We start from the raw sequence: 15,910 nt of genomic DNA, 5'->3' as shown, positions 1-15,910 counted from the left end.
GCACGAAGGGGGGGGGGTGGCAGGGGGTTGGGTTGGGGGGGGGGGTTGGGGAGCGGAGTAGGTACCTTTAATAGCTTTTAAACTGCGTTGGTTCATTTCAAGGACGTAATAATTTCAGTGCATTACTGAAAAAAGGACAGTGAACATTTCCTCCTCAAAGCATCTCTGATTTATTCATCTTTCATTCAGACATTTGGGCGCATCATAGCGGGGTAACAGGATCTCTATGGGCGGTGACTTCTGTGGTTTATTTTGTTCGAGAGGCAGTGAAGAGGTTCTGTTACTATTTATTGGGCCAGCATCTCTCCATAGGAGTCACTGGTGTTACCGGTCGTCATCGGTGTTACTCATAATGAAGGAAACGCCAGAGACGTTTTTAATGATCAGTGCATTTTACAGAACATCAAACCACACGCTGACCATCAGGGAACGTCCACTAAAATAGGGAATTTAATCCATTTGTGTTTCTATTTTTTCACAGTGACCTCAGAATAAAGTCGGTCACACCAGTGACGTCAGCTAGAAGCTTCATATGAGATCATGAGCTGAATGAGAGAATCTCTGAGAACTGAGAGACACAGTGGACTCACCATGAGCTTTTCTTCATAGATCCTCAGAAAACAGGCCGAAGGAGGTCGAGTGACGTCATCGGCGTGACTTTTATTTCAAAATAAGAGTTTTTGTTATGTTAACTTAAGTATGCAGTACTTACGCAGTAACACCAGTGACACGACTCCTGGGAACCACAACCTTCATTATATATATTATATATATATATATATATATATATATATATATATATATATATATATATATATATATATATTTACTTGTCACTTGTCATTTAATTTATATATTTCTTAGTCATGTAGAAATTATTACAGTTAAAACTGCATAAAATTGTTTTTTACCTCAAAATTTGGCCTCAAGAAGGTGAAATTGTTAAAATAACTTTTACTTTAAAACGTAAATTGTAAGCCATGCTTTTAATGTTTATATAACTTTTAATAATATATAACAAAACTTTCCATTGAATGACTCGTTAATCTGAGGTGAACTGGTCTGTATAATATAATTACAGTTCTGCAGAATCAGGACCAATCCTGACAGCAGCGCTGCTACATCCCTCGTTCATTTCCGAATGCACTGACTATAAGACTGCCAGAACTTGCGCAGCTGTGTTTAAAGCACGGCTGAATTTCATGCAGGAAGCACCTAGAACTGACAGCATGGAAGAGTCCCACCCTTCACTTCTTTGTTTGTGGAAAACGGCCGTGATGCATGTCGTGATTTTACTGAACCCGACATGCAGCGTCAAGCCAAAAGATGGTTACACAGCACCCTCTGGTGGATATAGTGTGTAATGGATCAAAACATTTTTGTCCCAAATAATTGATTGGAAAATTAAGATTGTGACCCTTATTAGTCCGACAACGGGGAATTTCCATCTCTGCATTTAACCCATCCGTGCAGTGAAACACCACATACACACTAGTGAGCACACACATACACACACACACACACACACACACACACACACAATAGGGGGCAGTGAGCAGCCCTATCTGCAGCGCCCGGGAGCAGTTGGGGGTTAGGCGTCTTGCTCAAGGGCACCTCAGGTCATGTGCTGTCAGCTTGAATCGGCGACCTTCCCTAACCTCCAGCCCACGACTGCCCATAAAAACAGTGTGAATTAAGTAATAATCCTACCAAGGCTACAGGTTCTATTCATAATCCAGAACACATAAAACCTCGCACAGAAGAAGAAGGAAGAAGGATTTCAATACTGAGACGTTTGGTTGAAACTGGCTGACCAATGTCCATCATACAAGACAAGCTGGCTGAAACATCAAATAAGATGACTCAGCGCTTTTTCTGCATGTCACTTCCTTCTCACAACTCCTCTCCTTAGAAGTTGCCCACAGAATCTTTTCATTCACTGATCAGAGAAAAATGCGGAAAGTCCCCGAGTTTTTCACTGACTGGCCTTGCATAAGTCAAAAATGTTTGCTTTTGATCCAGACAGAAAGCTGAGACACACTGGCTGGACAGATTCTGGGACAAAGGTCAGACGTTACCTCACTCTGACTCGAGCGTTGACTCTGTAGCGCATATTAAGAACAAAGCCATACTACAGAAACGGAGTCAGACTATCTGAGAAAGAGATTTAAAATGTTTATTTGGTTCATTTTACTCAAAAAAGTCCTTCCATGAGGTCCTGCAGTGCTGCCCGTCCCCCACTAGAGGGCAGTGCTCCATTACAGGAGATTGCACAAGAGGACAGGTGGAGAGAAAAGCTGGCTAACAGACAGAGGAACAGGTCATGGAGCCGTCACTCAATGTGTTTATTAAACCCATCACCAGCGTAGGACTGGGCGATGTGATGATACCATCATCACAACATGCTGTTTTTAATACAACGGTGCTTCAAAGTTTGTGAACCCTTTAGAATTTTCTATATTTCTGCATAAACATCAGATTTTCACACCTAAAAGTCCTAAAAGTAGATAAAGAGAGCCCAGTTAAACAAACGACACGGAAATATTACACTTGGTCATTTGTTTATTGAGGAAAACGATCCAATATTACGTATTTGTGAGTGGCAAAGGGATTAGCAGTTAATTTGAAGGTGAAATTAGAGTCAGGTGTGTTCAATCAATGGGAAGACAATCAGGTGTGAGTGGGCACCCTGTTTTATTTAAAGAACAGGGATCTTCCAAAGTCTGCTCTTCACAACACGCTTATGGAAGTGTATCACGGCCCGAACAAAGGAGATTTCTGAGGACCTCAGAGATTCTGGTTGGTTATTTGAGTTCCTGCTGCCTTTCTATCATCTGGAACCAGTCTGCCCATTCTCCTCTGACCTCTCACATCAACAAGGCATTTTCGTCCACACAACTGACCGCTCACTGGATGTTTCCTCTTTTTCTGACCGTTCTCTGTAAACCCTAGAGATGCTTGAGCGTGAAAATTCCAGTAGATCAGCAGTTTCTGAAATACTCAGACCAGCCCGTCTGGCACCAACAACCACGCCACGTTCAAATTCCCTTAAATCCCCTTTCTTCCCCGTTCTGATGCTCGGTCTGCACTTCAGCAAGTCGTCTTGACCACCTCTACAGGCCTAAATGCAGTGAGTTGCGGCCGTGTGATTGGCTGATCAGCTATTTGTGTTAACACTCTGCAATGTCTTCCGGGTGTCTCAAACGCTAGAGGGCGCTCCCGAGCGAGTCCAAAATTAATGGGTTGCTATTGAGCATTTGAGCAAAATCGTAGTTTATAAATGCTTAAATTTGAACACCGCTGTTATGTCTTTAAGAGCTTTTAAACTCGTGCTATAGGAGATTAAAACGGCGCCTCATGTTCGTTCATGACGTCACTGAGCGCGAACAGCCAATGAGCTGCTCCGCTCGCCCATCAATCATCCCGCTCTAGCAGTAAAGCCCCGCCTCCTGCTGCCCGAAACCCGTTTAGTGTAGATATAAAGGAAACGTACAGTCGAGATTTCTTTGTTTTTTGGTGAAACTCATCCTCCTGCTGTCTAAAATGAAGGGAAAGTTCTGGTTCAGTGATTAGAAACTATTTTAAATTCGTCTTTAGCCGTTGGGCTCCATTCACTCCCGTTCATTGAGGACTCGCCCGTGGGCGCCCTCTGCTGTTCAGCAGGCCTGTTGTTGTTGATATAATGGGGGAAATAGGAAGCAGCCATAAACCGGCTCAGCCTCACAGCTGACTTCACTAGCGTTTACGTGTAGAAACGTTATGCGATTGTTGGTCTACACTAAAACCATCCACTATGGAAAGTTAGCTTCTGCTGCTGAAGCAACCTTCACACCAAATGCGAGAGCTTTTCTGTCAGTACTAGTATTCAGTTTATTGAAATTAGGGCTGAACAGTTTTGTCAAAATTTGTGACCAATATTGCGATTATGATTTAAACTGCTAACGTTGTCTATAAACTGATCGACAGGCCAAGAAGACCAGCGCACTTTCTTTTGGATCCAGCCTGCATGTTATTTGGAGTTGTGATGTCACAACACACAGATATTTGGCTGCTTCCGTGTGATTATGGTCAGAAGATGGTTCTTCAAGTTAAGAAGATGGTTCTAACACACAACCATGAACACTCAAAGAACCGCTTCCATGATTAAATGATTTTTTGCATTGTGAAATGTTTTGTTTAGACTGATACAGAATGTGTAAAATAGATCTAGCACCAAAAGGGTTCTTGAACTGTCACAAGGTTGACATTGAAAATAAAGGGTTCTGCTACTTTTTATAAACAGTTTCTACGCAGCACCATATGCAACATTCTCCATCAGCCTGAAGAACCATTTCACTATGCAAAGGGTTCTTTGAGTATTCGTGGTTCTATACAGAAATCCGATGGATGACTCTGGGTTTGGCGGTGGTCAGGAGACGGTACTTGTCTGACTGCATTGTGCCGAGTGTAATGTTTGGTGGAGGGGGGATCATGGTGTGGGGTTGTTTTTCAGGAGTTGGGCTCGGCCCCTTAGTTCCAGTGAAAGGAACTCTTAAAGCTTCAGCACCAAGAGAGTTTGGACAATTTCACGCTCCCAACTTTGTGGGAACAGTTTGGGGGCGGCTCCTTCCTGTTCCAACATGACTGCACACCAGTGCACAAAGCAGGTCCATAAAGACACGGATGAGCCAGTTTGGTGTGGAAGAACTTGACTGTCCTGCACAGAGTCCTGACCTCAACCCCACAGAACACCTTTGGGATGAATTAGAGTGGAGACTGTGAGCCAGGCCTTCTCGTCCATCATCAGTGTCTGACCTCACAAATGTGCTTCTGGAAGAACAGCCAAAAATTCCCATAAACACTCCTAACCCTTGTGGAAAGCCTTCCCAGAAAAGCTGAAGCTGTTATAGCTGCAAAGGGTGGGCCAACATCATATTAAACCCTATGGATTAAGAATGGGATGTCACTCAAGTTCATATGCGTGAAGGCAGACGAGCGACTTCTGTCAATATAGTGCATGTTGGCTGTAGTTTCCTGCAGCTGATCTCCCAAACTTGACAGACCAAATGTGCCCTCAAATACTCAAATAGTCTCCAATAGACTTGTTTATGGTGTTTCTGATACTGCATGACATACTGTAATCTTTAAAATGGACATTTCACAGCTAAAAATAGTAGTAGCCTGAACTTTATCTGCACTTTTGTCTATTTTTATTGATAAGTGTGTCAAAGTTTGAGAAGCCACATAAACAAGTCTATTCCAGCGCCGATTGCACAACACATTTCCACAACTTGTCAGGTACGTTACTCACAGCTCCAGTGCAAGAAGCAAAGTTCAGGCGCCAAACACGGCTTAGTTAATCAACTACATTTGGGAGGAACCCTGGAGGAACATGGGAGGAACCCTGGAGGAACACGGGAGGAACACTGAATAAATAAGATTTATTTGCTGAAACATTCACACTTTCTCTACTTGTATAACAGACCAGATCATGCGTGTGAAGGGTGTCCAAACTTTATTTATTTATTTATTTAATTTTTAAAGAGGGCCAGATTGTACTGTGTCAAAATAACTGCGGGCTGAGCTGTTATTCACAAATGATTCAAAATATTTCCGTTTTCAAAACACCAGCGCATAGAAACTGAGCTGAAGCTGCAGTTCTGGTCAGCTGCCACACTCAGGTAAGAGGAAGAACTGCAACTTACTGTCTGGTGGGCTTCTTAAAAAAGACTGTAAAACAGAAGCCGGGGGCCAATTAAAATCTGTCTGTGGGCCGCATTTGGCCCTGGGGCCGGACTCTGGACACCCCCCAAGTTATGTGATAGGGCTAAAACAGAATTAGAGCGTCTCTGGTTCCCGTCCAGATCTTCATTCATCTGCTCTTGAAATGAAAGACTGCTTAGTCTGGACGTTTGGCGCAGGACCACTTATCTGTACGAGATGTAAAAATTCATTGGAATGGCTCGGAAGCGGAGCGAGGTGCCGGGGGTCCGGGTTTAGATGTTGCTAGGCAACAGGCAGGAAGCTTCCCAGAGCTTTGCTTATGTAAGAGTGGAGCGGCTGTACAGTAAAGGAGCAGCGCCGGATACAATGCAGACGTTATCCAAGACTGGCTGGAAGAGCCGACATGCATCATAGATGAATGTGTTGCACAGAGGGGAAACTAACGGAGCCTCATTCAGCGTAGACCACCATTCAGAACCTGTGTTTTATGATCTGCACATATCACTACACGCTTAAAATTTACCGCTGAAAGTCAAAAATCTGCGACGCTCTTTGTGTTATTTTCTAAAAGTGATGTTTCCAGAGCAGATCACTGAAGAGACGCCGTCTGTTTATAGTTTAGAGCCCAGATTTGGGGAAAAACGGGTCGACTTTCAGTAGAAAAACAAACTGAGTTCAGCTTCTTTTATTATAAGGGTTTAAAATGACGTCACCGTCTATTAGACTGGAGAGAAGAGCTACAGCCTCACACGACGCCCAGCTTCTGAATGGAGCTTATGGAATATGAACGTTATGAAGAACATGACCGAGTGCGGTTTGGACCCACCGGTGGTCTCGAGGAGTTGAAGAGGTTAAAGCTGTAATGTCTTTGAACACCTCAGAAGGCTTAAATGCAGACTGTGAGGGGATCTGTTAAAGGTGGTCTGAAGCTGTGATGTAAGTTGGACATTAACCCAGCATCGATCAGTCCAGCTACATTTTCCATTCAAGAAAAGCACAATGTCCATATACACTCACCGGCCACTTTATTAGGTACACCTTGCTAGTAAAACGCTGGACCCCCTTTTGCCTTCAGAACTGTCTTAATTCTTTGTGGCAGACTTTCAACAAGGTGTTGGAAACGTTCCTCAGAGATTCTGGTTGGTTATTTGAGTTCCTGTTGCCTTTCTATCATCTGGAACCAGGCTGCCCAGGTTTTAAATAATATATTTTGCCCAATATGTAAAATTCAACAAATAAACAGTGAAGGTGCATTAAAATGTGCAGAGGTATGTTCCTGCAGAGGAAATTAACTTATTTTCACTTAGAAAATTAACATGCAACCTTACCAGGTGTGCCCAGACTTCTGCAGATGACCATATTAATTTCTGTCACAACTGTTTTAAGTGCAGTTAAGACAGTCCTTCAAAACTAAATCGAGTCCAGAGGCACACGCAATGAACAGCCCTGCTATGAGCTTGACAACCCGCCCACGACAATTACTACTATAAAAAGCAGCAAGTTAGTACACAAACCATGTACTGGAGTTAAAGTCGAGACCCCCAAGGTAAAATATTCCTCCAGTAAAAGTAGAAGTTCCTCCCTTTAGACCTCCACTTGAGTAAAAGTACTAAAGTATTTCCCTCAAATGTACTTAAGTATAAAGTAAAAGTACTAAAAGAGTAATTCTGGCTCTGATGTCCTGTTATCATTTTTATAACCAGACTGGCTTCATGAACTCATTTCAGGTGAAAGTCCTCCAGCGTCTCTCTTGGTAAACCAGTCTTTTAATAGAACGTCATTAATTAGTGACGCTGACGTCTATTAAAATGATCAGAAGCACAAAACACTGAAGGTAAACAGTTTCCATCAGGGAGAACCGAGTGGCTCTGAAATCACTTTTTACACACAAGCAAAGTTTCAGTTTCAGATTTATTTACAACTTAGTTCCAAGTTTAAGTTGAATAAAAACTGGCTTTAAACTCAGGATCACAGATGAGCTCCTTTACTATGTTGATCTGTAGGCGTCTGTTCATAAACATAAACCAGCCCAAACTCATTTACTATAAAATGAACTGGTGTTTGTAGAAATTCAGAAAAAAGCCGCGTCAGTCTCGACTGCATATGTGGACATATTTCTATATTGTGCTCTATTTACACAAAGTTAGGTTAGTTCATCATTTATGTTGAACAGACTCTCCCAAAGTTTTACGCTGCTGCGCTGACGTTGAACCGCGTGCTGCACTGGGTCGGTATGACCAACAGGTCAAAACCAGCTCTAAACAAAGTGACCGCTGGGCCCTGATTGGTGCTCTGGCTTTGCGCTTCTTTCGTTTTGACATGTTACATTTTTATACACACAGAAACCAAAAGGAACGACAGATTTCTCAGAATGTAGGAGGAAAAAGTCGGATATTAGACTCTGAAATGTAGTGGAGTGAAAGGAAAAAGTCGCCCAGATCGGAGAAACTTCAGTACAGATACACGATAAAAATACTAAAGTACAGAAACTAATTACATTTACTCAGATACTGTCCACCACTGAACGTGTGCTTCAGACATGAGGAAAGGGCACAAACAAAACTCTGATCCTGCTCTTTGCTCTCCTTTCAGTGACTCAGTTCACTTCAATGTCCCATGCATTAACAACTTTAAACATATGAATGAAAAATTTTACTTTGTGGTGCTGAAAAACAGACACACCTCAGTCTAAGGCCCAATCCTACTTCACTCCTGGAGTGAAGTGTTGGGGCTACATGATCCTCCAAACGGAGATTTTTCAGAGACTCCAAACAGAGAGATATGAGAAAAAAAGTAAAACCAGCAAGACGGAGAACAAGAGACCAGAGAAACCCACAAATGTGAGAATTTTCTCTGTTTAAAAAATTACAATAAACACTGTTTTATCTTTGTTTAGTGTGGATTCAGTGGATTTTGGTCATTTTTCTTCATAACAAGCAAAACAATCACTAACAGCATGCTGATGTCTCAATAGCCAGCTAGCTAACTTTCCCGCTCCACCTTAAATAGTCCAGCTGTTCTGACACCTGAAGCTCCAGAATGTAACTGCTGCTCCATTTAAGGTGGAACAGGAAAATTCTCAAGAATCTGGAGAATATCTGACTTCAGCTTCACATCACTGAAGAATTAGAGGGGGGTGATAATAAATAATTGCCCCCCTCTTTGAAGGCGTATGATCCCTAAATGTAACTAAAGCCCAGCAGTGAGGAGCTGAACTTTCCCCTCCTCTGCTGTCCCTGCAGACGGGCAGGGTCGCCTACAGAGCGGCGCTAGTAGCTGTTAATGAAGTGATGCTCTTTTATTAGAGGGTCTCATTTCAGAGGGAAGATCTCAACCACTTCCAAATGGGCAAAGAGACACTTAAAAAAACAAGGGGTAGGGGAAACAACATGAAATGGGATTTGGCCCAAATCTCTTGCATTTAGACAGAAGGCAGGCAGGCAAATGATCTCATTACTGATATTTAAACCTCTTCCTGGTGCAACAGTAAACAGCGTCAGTGTTCCCGTCAGCCTTTTCAGTCATTTAACGTTACCTAGAGCTCCGTTCATCATTTTGGTCACATCTTTGGTTTTACAGCTACAGGTTATTTGAACCGTATTAAACTAGCACTATAATGCAAACAGTTTAGAGGTTAAAAGGTTTCATATTGGCTGAAGACGGTGATTTCAAACAGTGGAACAGTGTATGAGAAGCAGCCCAAAGTGACCAAGTGGACAGCGTTGGTAATACACAGGCTTGATGAAGTGGAGCTGTGAGAGTAAAGGAGCTTTGTTTTAGGTGACAGCAGAAAACAGTGTTTATTTGTGTGTGTGTTCTTGTAGTGCTACACTTGTGAGGACCTCATGTCCTCACCATGATAGGACTATATGAAATTTCTTTCCATTTTGCTGGTCCTCACTTGAGCACGTGTTGTTTTCTGTGCTGTGTGGTTGGACAGTGTAGTGGGTAGCACCTTCTACGCTGTAGACTGTGGTTCAATCCCCCACCTGGGCAACCTATATCAATAGGAGTCCTTGGGAAAGACTCCTAACATCGCCATCGGCCTCCTCTGTAAAAAAAAATTGTAAGTCGATCTGGATAAGAGCATCTGCCAAATGGCATAAACGCAGAAGCAGTTATTTAGCTACAGTAACACAAAAATAAATCGAAAACTATGAATGTCCTCATATGTATCGCAAGACAAGTGTGTGTGTGTGTGTGTGTGTGTGTGTGTGTGTGTGTGTGTGTGTGTGTGTATATATGCGCGCGCGTCTTACTGACCAAACCAAGCAACCCCAGACAGGAACTAGAGCCAAATCTGGGTTTATGGATCACTAGGCAACAAAGCAGGAAACTCGTCATGGACAGACACAGAGAGAGAGAGAGAGAGAGAGAGAGAGAGAGAGAGAGAGAAAGAAAGAAAGGAAGGGAGAGAGAGAGAAAGAAAGAAAGAAAGGAAGAGAGAGAGAGAGAGAGAGAGAGAGAGAGAGAGAGAGAGAGAGAGAGAGAGAGAGAGAGAGAGAGGGGGGGGGGGGGGGGGGAGAGCGCGAGAGTGAGAGAGAAAGAAAGAAAAAAGAAAGAGAGAGAGAAAGAAAGAAAGAGAGAGAGCGCGAGAGAGAGAGCGCAAAAGACACTGTCCAGATGAAACACTTTCATAAAACAACAGGTCATAAAATACAGGCAAAGTCCAAATCCTAAACCTCAGTGTGGTCCTAGCGCTCAGCGCTGCCGCTGTAGACTTCTGCGCTCCCTCACAACAGCAGGCTGCGTTACTTCGGTGGATATATGGCTGTGGTGATGATGATTTACATTTATAGATATAATTGACATAAATAACTAATTAATGGCTTAATTGTCTTTTCGGTCCTACTTTATATGAAGTGTCTAATAACTATGTAGTTACACATGAAAAACACATGCAACACTAACTACTGATGACTTAATGCTACAGGTGGATTACAGCCTGTGTAATTACTCATGTGTATCACCTTCAGCGTTGCCTTACATAATTACACAAGTGTGTCTTCATCACAGGACCTTTCCTGTAGCACAGGGTTAGAGTTCCTGTGTAATTGGTATGTAGTTACTGTGTAATAAAGGAGTGGTAATATAAACACTGCTTTAGGGGAAATGCAGCACATTTAATTAATAAAAGCTACATATTAATATAAGGGGCCGTCTATCTGTTCCATCACATAAACATACAGACTGGTTTAAAGCTGAAACCGGTTACAGTGTCTCAGCACTGGCAACATAAACACCAGCTAAATGGTAGGAAAGAAAGAGAGAGAGAAAGAAAATAGACTGTTACAACCATTAATACACACGTGTAATTACATGAGGTTTATGTCTGCAATCCATTTGTAACAGCGACCAAATCATTAGTAGTTACTGTTGTTGCATTTGTTGTTCACATGTAACTACATAGTTATTAGAGCCTCTTAATATAAAGTGGGGCCGTCTTTTCTAGTCCTTTCCATGCCTAACATTACGTGGCCTACTACGTTTACTACGCAGCCAACACTTGTAGTATTGTCTAATTGGTACACTGCACTGTTGGGTGCACACACACACACACACACACACACACACACACACACACACACTCCACAGTTACACAGAATTATGGGTAACCAAACAAAGCTTATACTTATTCTTGAGAGTAAAAGTCAAAAATCACAACTAGTTCACATTTTGTTCGTTAATATTGCGAAACAAAGATAAATATTAGGTAAATCCGCTAAATAATCACAAACTCGCTGTGAACCACTGTCCAGCTAAACGGCTCCCACAGGGCAGGAACAGGGTGGTGCCACTCGGCAATGCCCAACATGCTGAATGCTACAGATCATGTTTTGGGCCAAATCCCATTTCTTCTTTTTACTCCTACCCCTTGTTTTCGAGCATCACCCCTTGGAACTGCTTTAAATGTTCCCTCTGAAGTGAGATCCTCTAATAAAAAGAGCTTCACTTCATTAACAGTTACTAGTGCTGCTCTGTAGGCGACCCTGCCCGTCTGCAGGGACAGCAGAGGAGGGGAAAGTTCAGCTCCTCACTGCTGGGCTTTAGTTACATTTAGGGATCATACACCTTCAAAGAGGGGGGCAGTTATTTATTATCACCCCCCCTAATTCTTCAGTGATATGAAGCTGAAGTCGGAGATTCTCCAGATTCTTGTTTGAATTTTCCCGTTCCACCTTAAATGGAGCAGCAGTTACATCCTGGCTCTTCAGGTGTCAGAACTGCTGGACTATTTAAGGCGGAATGGGAAAGTCAGCCAGCTAGCTACCGAGATGTCAGCATGCTGTTAGTGATTTTTAATGCTTTGAAGGCGTCTGATCCCAAAATGTATCTAAAGCCCAGCAGTGAGGAGCTGAACTTTCCCCTCCTCTGCTGTCCCTGCAGACGGGCAGGGTCGCCTACAGAGCGGCGCTGGTAGCTGTTAATGAAGTGATGCTCTTTTATTAGAGGGTCTCATTTCAGAGGAAGATCTCAACCACTGCCCTGTAGCTCAGTAACAAGGGGTTAGAGTGGCACTCAAAAACAAGGGGTAGGGGTAAGAAAAGAAGAAATGGGATCAGGCCTAAGACTGTAGCTGGTAGACTGAAGCCTCAGAGTTTTCACAACACGGACGTGACAGGAGATAAGGGTGAGCGGCCGATGGTGAGAAACATCCGCGTCCAACACATTTACACTAAACAAAAGCCTGGATTATCCGCGCACAATCAAAGGGGAAGGCCTATATGTCAGCATCGCCTCAATATTCAAGCCCAACAAAGGCTCAAGGTTTATTAATAGCCAGAACAGAGAGGGCGAGCAGGGTGTGTATCCCACACACACACACACACACACACACACACACACACACACCCCCGTCTGAACACGGCCAGTCCCCCATGATCCAATTAGCTGGCGCATATTTACATCCACACTGGCCAGAACACGTCCTCCACCCAAAGACCATGACGTCTCTCCTAATGGTTTAGGTGTTGATCTTTTATTACCTACTGTGTGCTGCAGTTGCTAGGCAACACATTACTGCCCTGGCCAGCATGTATTTGCCCAGGCTCCCGCACAACACGCCACTATAGGCGGTATGACCACGGCTCTTGTGTGGAGACGCCCAATTAACCAGCCGTCAATAGGTGGCCATACGAACAATTGGCTGTTTGTGGACACTCTGCACTACCTCGGTTACGCAACACTGTCAATAGGCTTTCTCTCCTCCTCTGAGAGGATTTGATGTGAATCACTGGCTTCTCAAATAACACAAACAGCTGCTGCCGCGTTTCAGGTCTGTGGATTCACGACAGACCACAATGCGAAACTCCTGAAGACGGTGGAGGATGCATGGAGGTGTAGAACATGGTGCAGTTAAAGCGACAGTCTGGTAAAAAACCATATTCACGCAGTTTTTCACCAAACCCTAAAATACACAATCAGGCCAGACGTGTTTGGTGTCTGAAGTTTTATTTTTCGGTTTTGTCTCATTAGTGTTGGTGCTAACTTCTACTGAAAGCTTAGGACGGTCAATTACCACAGCGCAAACGGACTCAAAAGCCTCCAAAGCAGGTAAAAGAGGCCGAAATCTGATCTTTCTCTCCACATGTGACACAGATGTGCGTCAGTATGAACGGATGAATGCACTCAAGCTGACATTTTCAACTCCGAGTCGAGGTGGTTGTGGTACTGAAATCCGATACGTAACCGATCTGCGGCGAAGCGACTCAGACTGAACAGTCAGATCGGAATTCATGCGACTTTTCCGTCAATCCAACTCAACGTTCATCATAATTTCCCGCTGCTGAGACTCAAACATTTCGGCTGTTGTTTCTCTACCAAAAAATGAGAAGAGACTCATCACAGCTGCTCCACTTTCGAAAGGAATTTTGAAAGAAACGTCCGAATGCAGTCGTAGGAGAACGAGGCTGCAGCGTCAAAGAACAGCTAAAAGCCTGAAAAGTACATTTACGGCTTTTTACGCCTCAAACACGTTCTGGGTGATGAGCCCAGCTGTCAGTCAGTGAAGCTTCACGGTGGCTCCTGTGATGCTGGTGAAGATTGAAGCTGATCCTCCGGGAGCAACTGGCATTCATTGGCAGTCGTGATTGTTTACCTCTGGATGAGCCGCGTGACGCTCTGTTCTTTTGTGAATGTGGGTCAGTTTAGGAGCCGATCTGTTCAGATTGTCGCATACAGATCACATTTAAAAGGTAATCCAAACAGACAGATTTGGGCCACTTTTAACCGCTGGGTAGATGTAGCCTAAGATAATGTTTTATTTGCAATTTGACAAAAACTCAGTCAAAACTGAGATACATATATGTGTGTGTGTGTGTGTGTGTGTGTGTGTGTGTGTGTGTGTGTGTGTGTGTGTGTGTGTTTATCGCTGCTGTCACATCAAAACCTCATAATGTCCAAAATAGTAACTTTACAAGAGAAAGAAAAAACATGCCTTGCTTTTAATGCAAGTCAAAGGAACCGGATTTGTTTCCAAGTCATTTTAGGGCATTTCCGTTGGTCTGTTCCTCAAGAAATGTACATACAATGCAAATAAGTATTTAATATAAATTAGTATATTAGTATAAAACAGTCCAAAAAAAAAAAAAAACACACAAAAATGAAAACACAAGGTTTTGTCCCAACAACAGCGACATACATACATACATACATACACATACTATATTCATACATAAATAAAAGAAGGATGAATAATGTGCTGTGGTTCACGCTGCGGTAACTTCATGTACAGAACAGCAGACCATCAGTGCACATGTGAACGTGTGACATGGAGGAGGAACCACCAAGTGCTAAACCCTGATCAGAGCCTGCTCGCCACAAGGACGCTGTAAATGCCACACCATCCCCGTTTCATCCGTCCCACTCGCGCCTACACCGTGCGCAAAATGAAGAAAGCGAAAGTAAAAGTTTATGTCCATACAGCTACTGCTGCCTCGCCGTGTTACACTTCAGCACACACGAGGTCAGAAAGTCATGGACAGAAGTCCATGTGGCGCAACCCCGTCTTAGGCCGAGCTAGCCGAGCTCAGACAGACTCCTTCAAAAGCCAACGGCGCAGCGTCTCCCACAGCCCGGGCTCAGAAAGGCCCTGTGGGAGGCGGGGTCTGAGATAAATGAACAAATAATTAATTCAGTGAACTCACCGGTGGGTTCAGCTAATGAGTCCCGAGTCCCCGGGTAATATCTTCCACTCGGCTGGTGCTGCATGGGGGAGATCAGACAGAACAAGAGAGCAATCAGAGAGCGGGATCTTTAGAGAGTCCCAGCAGGGCTGCACGACATGTACAGCACTGGGGTTACACCGAAACGCTGAACAGCTGACGACACGATCGAAGTTTTGTCTTCGATTAATCAAAACATCCCTAGAAGCTTTCATCTTAGATTTTTCAGAAAAAACTAAAATATCAACATTGCACAGGCCAAAATCACAACGTTGTAAACATGGTAAAATCCCTCATGCATTGCAGTAAAGAGGGAATGGATAGAAGTGGCACAACATAATACAGTAAAGCATTTAGTTTAGTTGTGCAAACAGCAGCGATAAGATGGGGGCGGTGGTGGGCGGGGATCGAACCGGCCCTGTGACCGGAAGGTCGCCGGTTCGATCCCCAGCACCGACAGTCCATGACTGAGGTGTCCTTGAGCAAGACACCTAACCCCCAACTGCTCCCTGGGCGCCGTGGATAGGGCTGCCCACCGCTCCGGGCAAGTGTGCTCACTGCCCCCTAGTGTGTATGTGGTGTTTCACTTCACGGTTGGGTTAAATGTGGAGGTGGAATTTCCCCGTTTGTGGGATTATACAAGCATCACTTATAATCCGTTGTTAGTCCCACAGCAGGGAAATTCACAGTGCAGTAACAGGAAGAGGATTAACAAGCAGCTAATTAACTTTAAGTACTTTAAGGTTTTTATGGTTTGTTACTCGCTACTATATACGCAATATATATTAAAACTAAACATAAAAAATAAGATAGAATTTGTATTGTTTGTCCTTCACAAAAAAAATAAATAAATAAAGAATGATTATAAATAAATAAAAAAAGCTAAGATATTTACACTGTAAGGATATTTTGCCTGAAATCCACATGGAGTTTTGCTCATGAGGTGCTGGTTTATACCACACATGGGACGGAGAGGAGTTACAGTATAAACCATTATAAACAGAAAGCTCAGAGTTTACACTGTAGAGATATTTAACACTATA

At 43.4% G+C, this 15,910-nt stretch overlaps 1 protein-coding gene across 2 annotated transcripts in view; it reads right to left on the bottom strand.

Annotated features, from left to right (window-relative positions):
• The window catches only part of si:dkey-44g17.6 (guanine nucleotide-binding protein G(I)/G(S)/G(O) subunit gamma-12), an 87,960-nt gene that overhangs the window by 58,827 nt on the left and 13,223 nt on the right, over window positions 1–15,910 (bottom strand). The window contains exon 2 of one of the 2 annotated variants that reach the window (XM_017714964.2): window positions 14,850–14,907. The exons of the other annotated variant lie outside the window; for it this stretch is intronic. The gene's annotated coding sequence lies outside the window, so the exon portion shown is untranslated. The remainder of the gene's footprint in view (window positions 1–14,849; window positions 14,908–15,910) is intronic. 2 annotated transcript variants of the gene reach the window in all.

This window comes from Pygocentrus nattereri, chromosome 30 (genome assembly GCF_015220715.1).
Source record: "Pygocentrus nattereri isolate fPygNat1 chromosome 30, fPygNat1.pri, whole genome shotgun sequence".
Lineage (NCBI taxonomy): Eukaryota > Metazoa > Chordata > Actinopteri > Characiformes > Serrasalmidae > Pygocentrus > Pygocentrus nattereri.
Note: the sequence above shows the minus strand (reverse complement) of the source record. Positions and strands in the feature narration are given on the sequence as shown.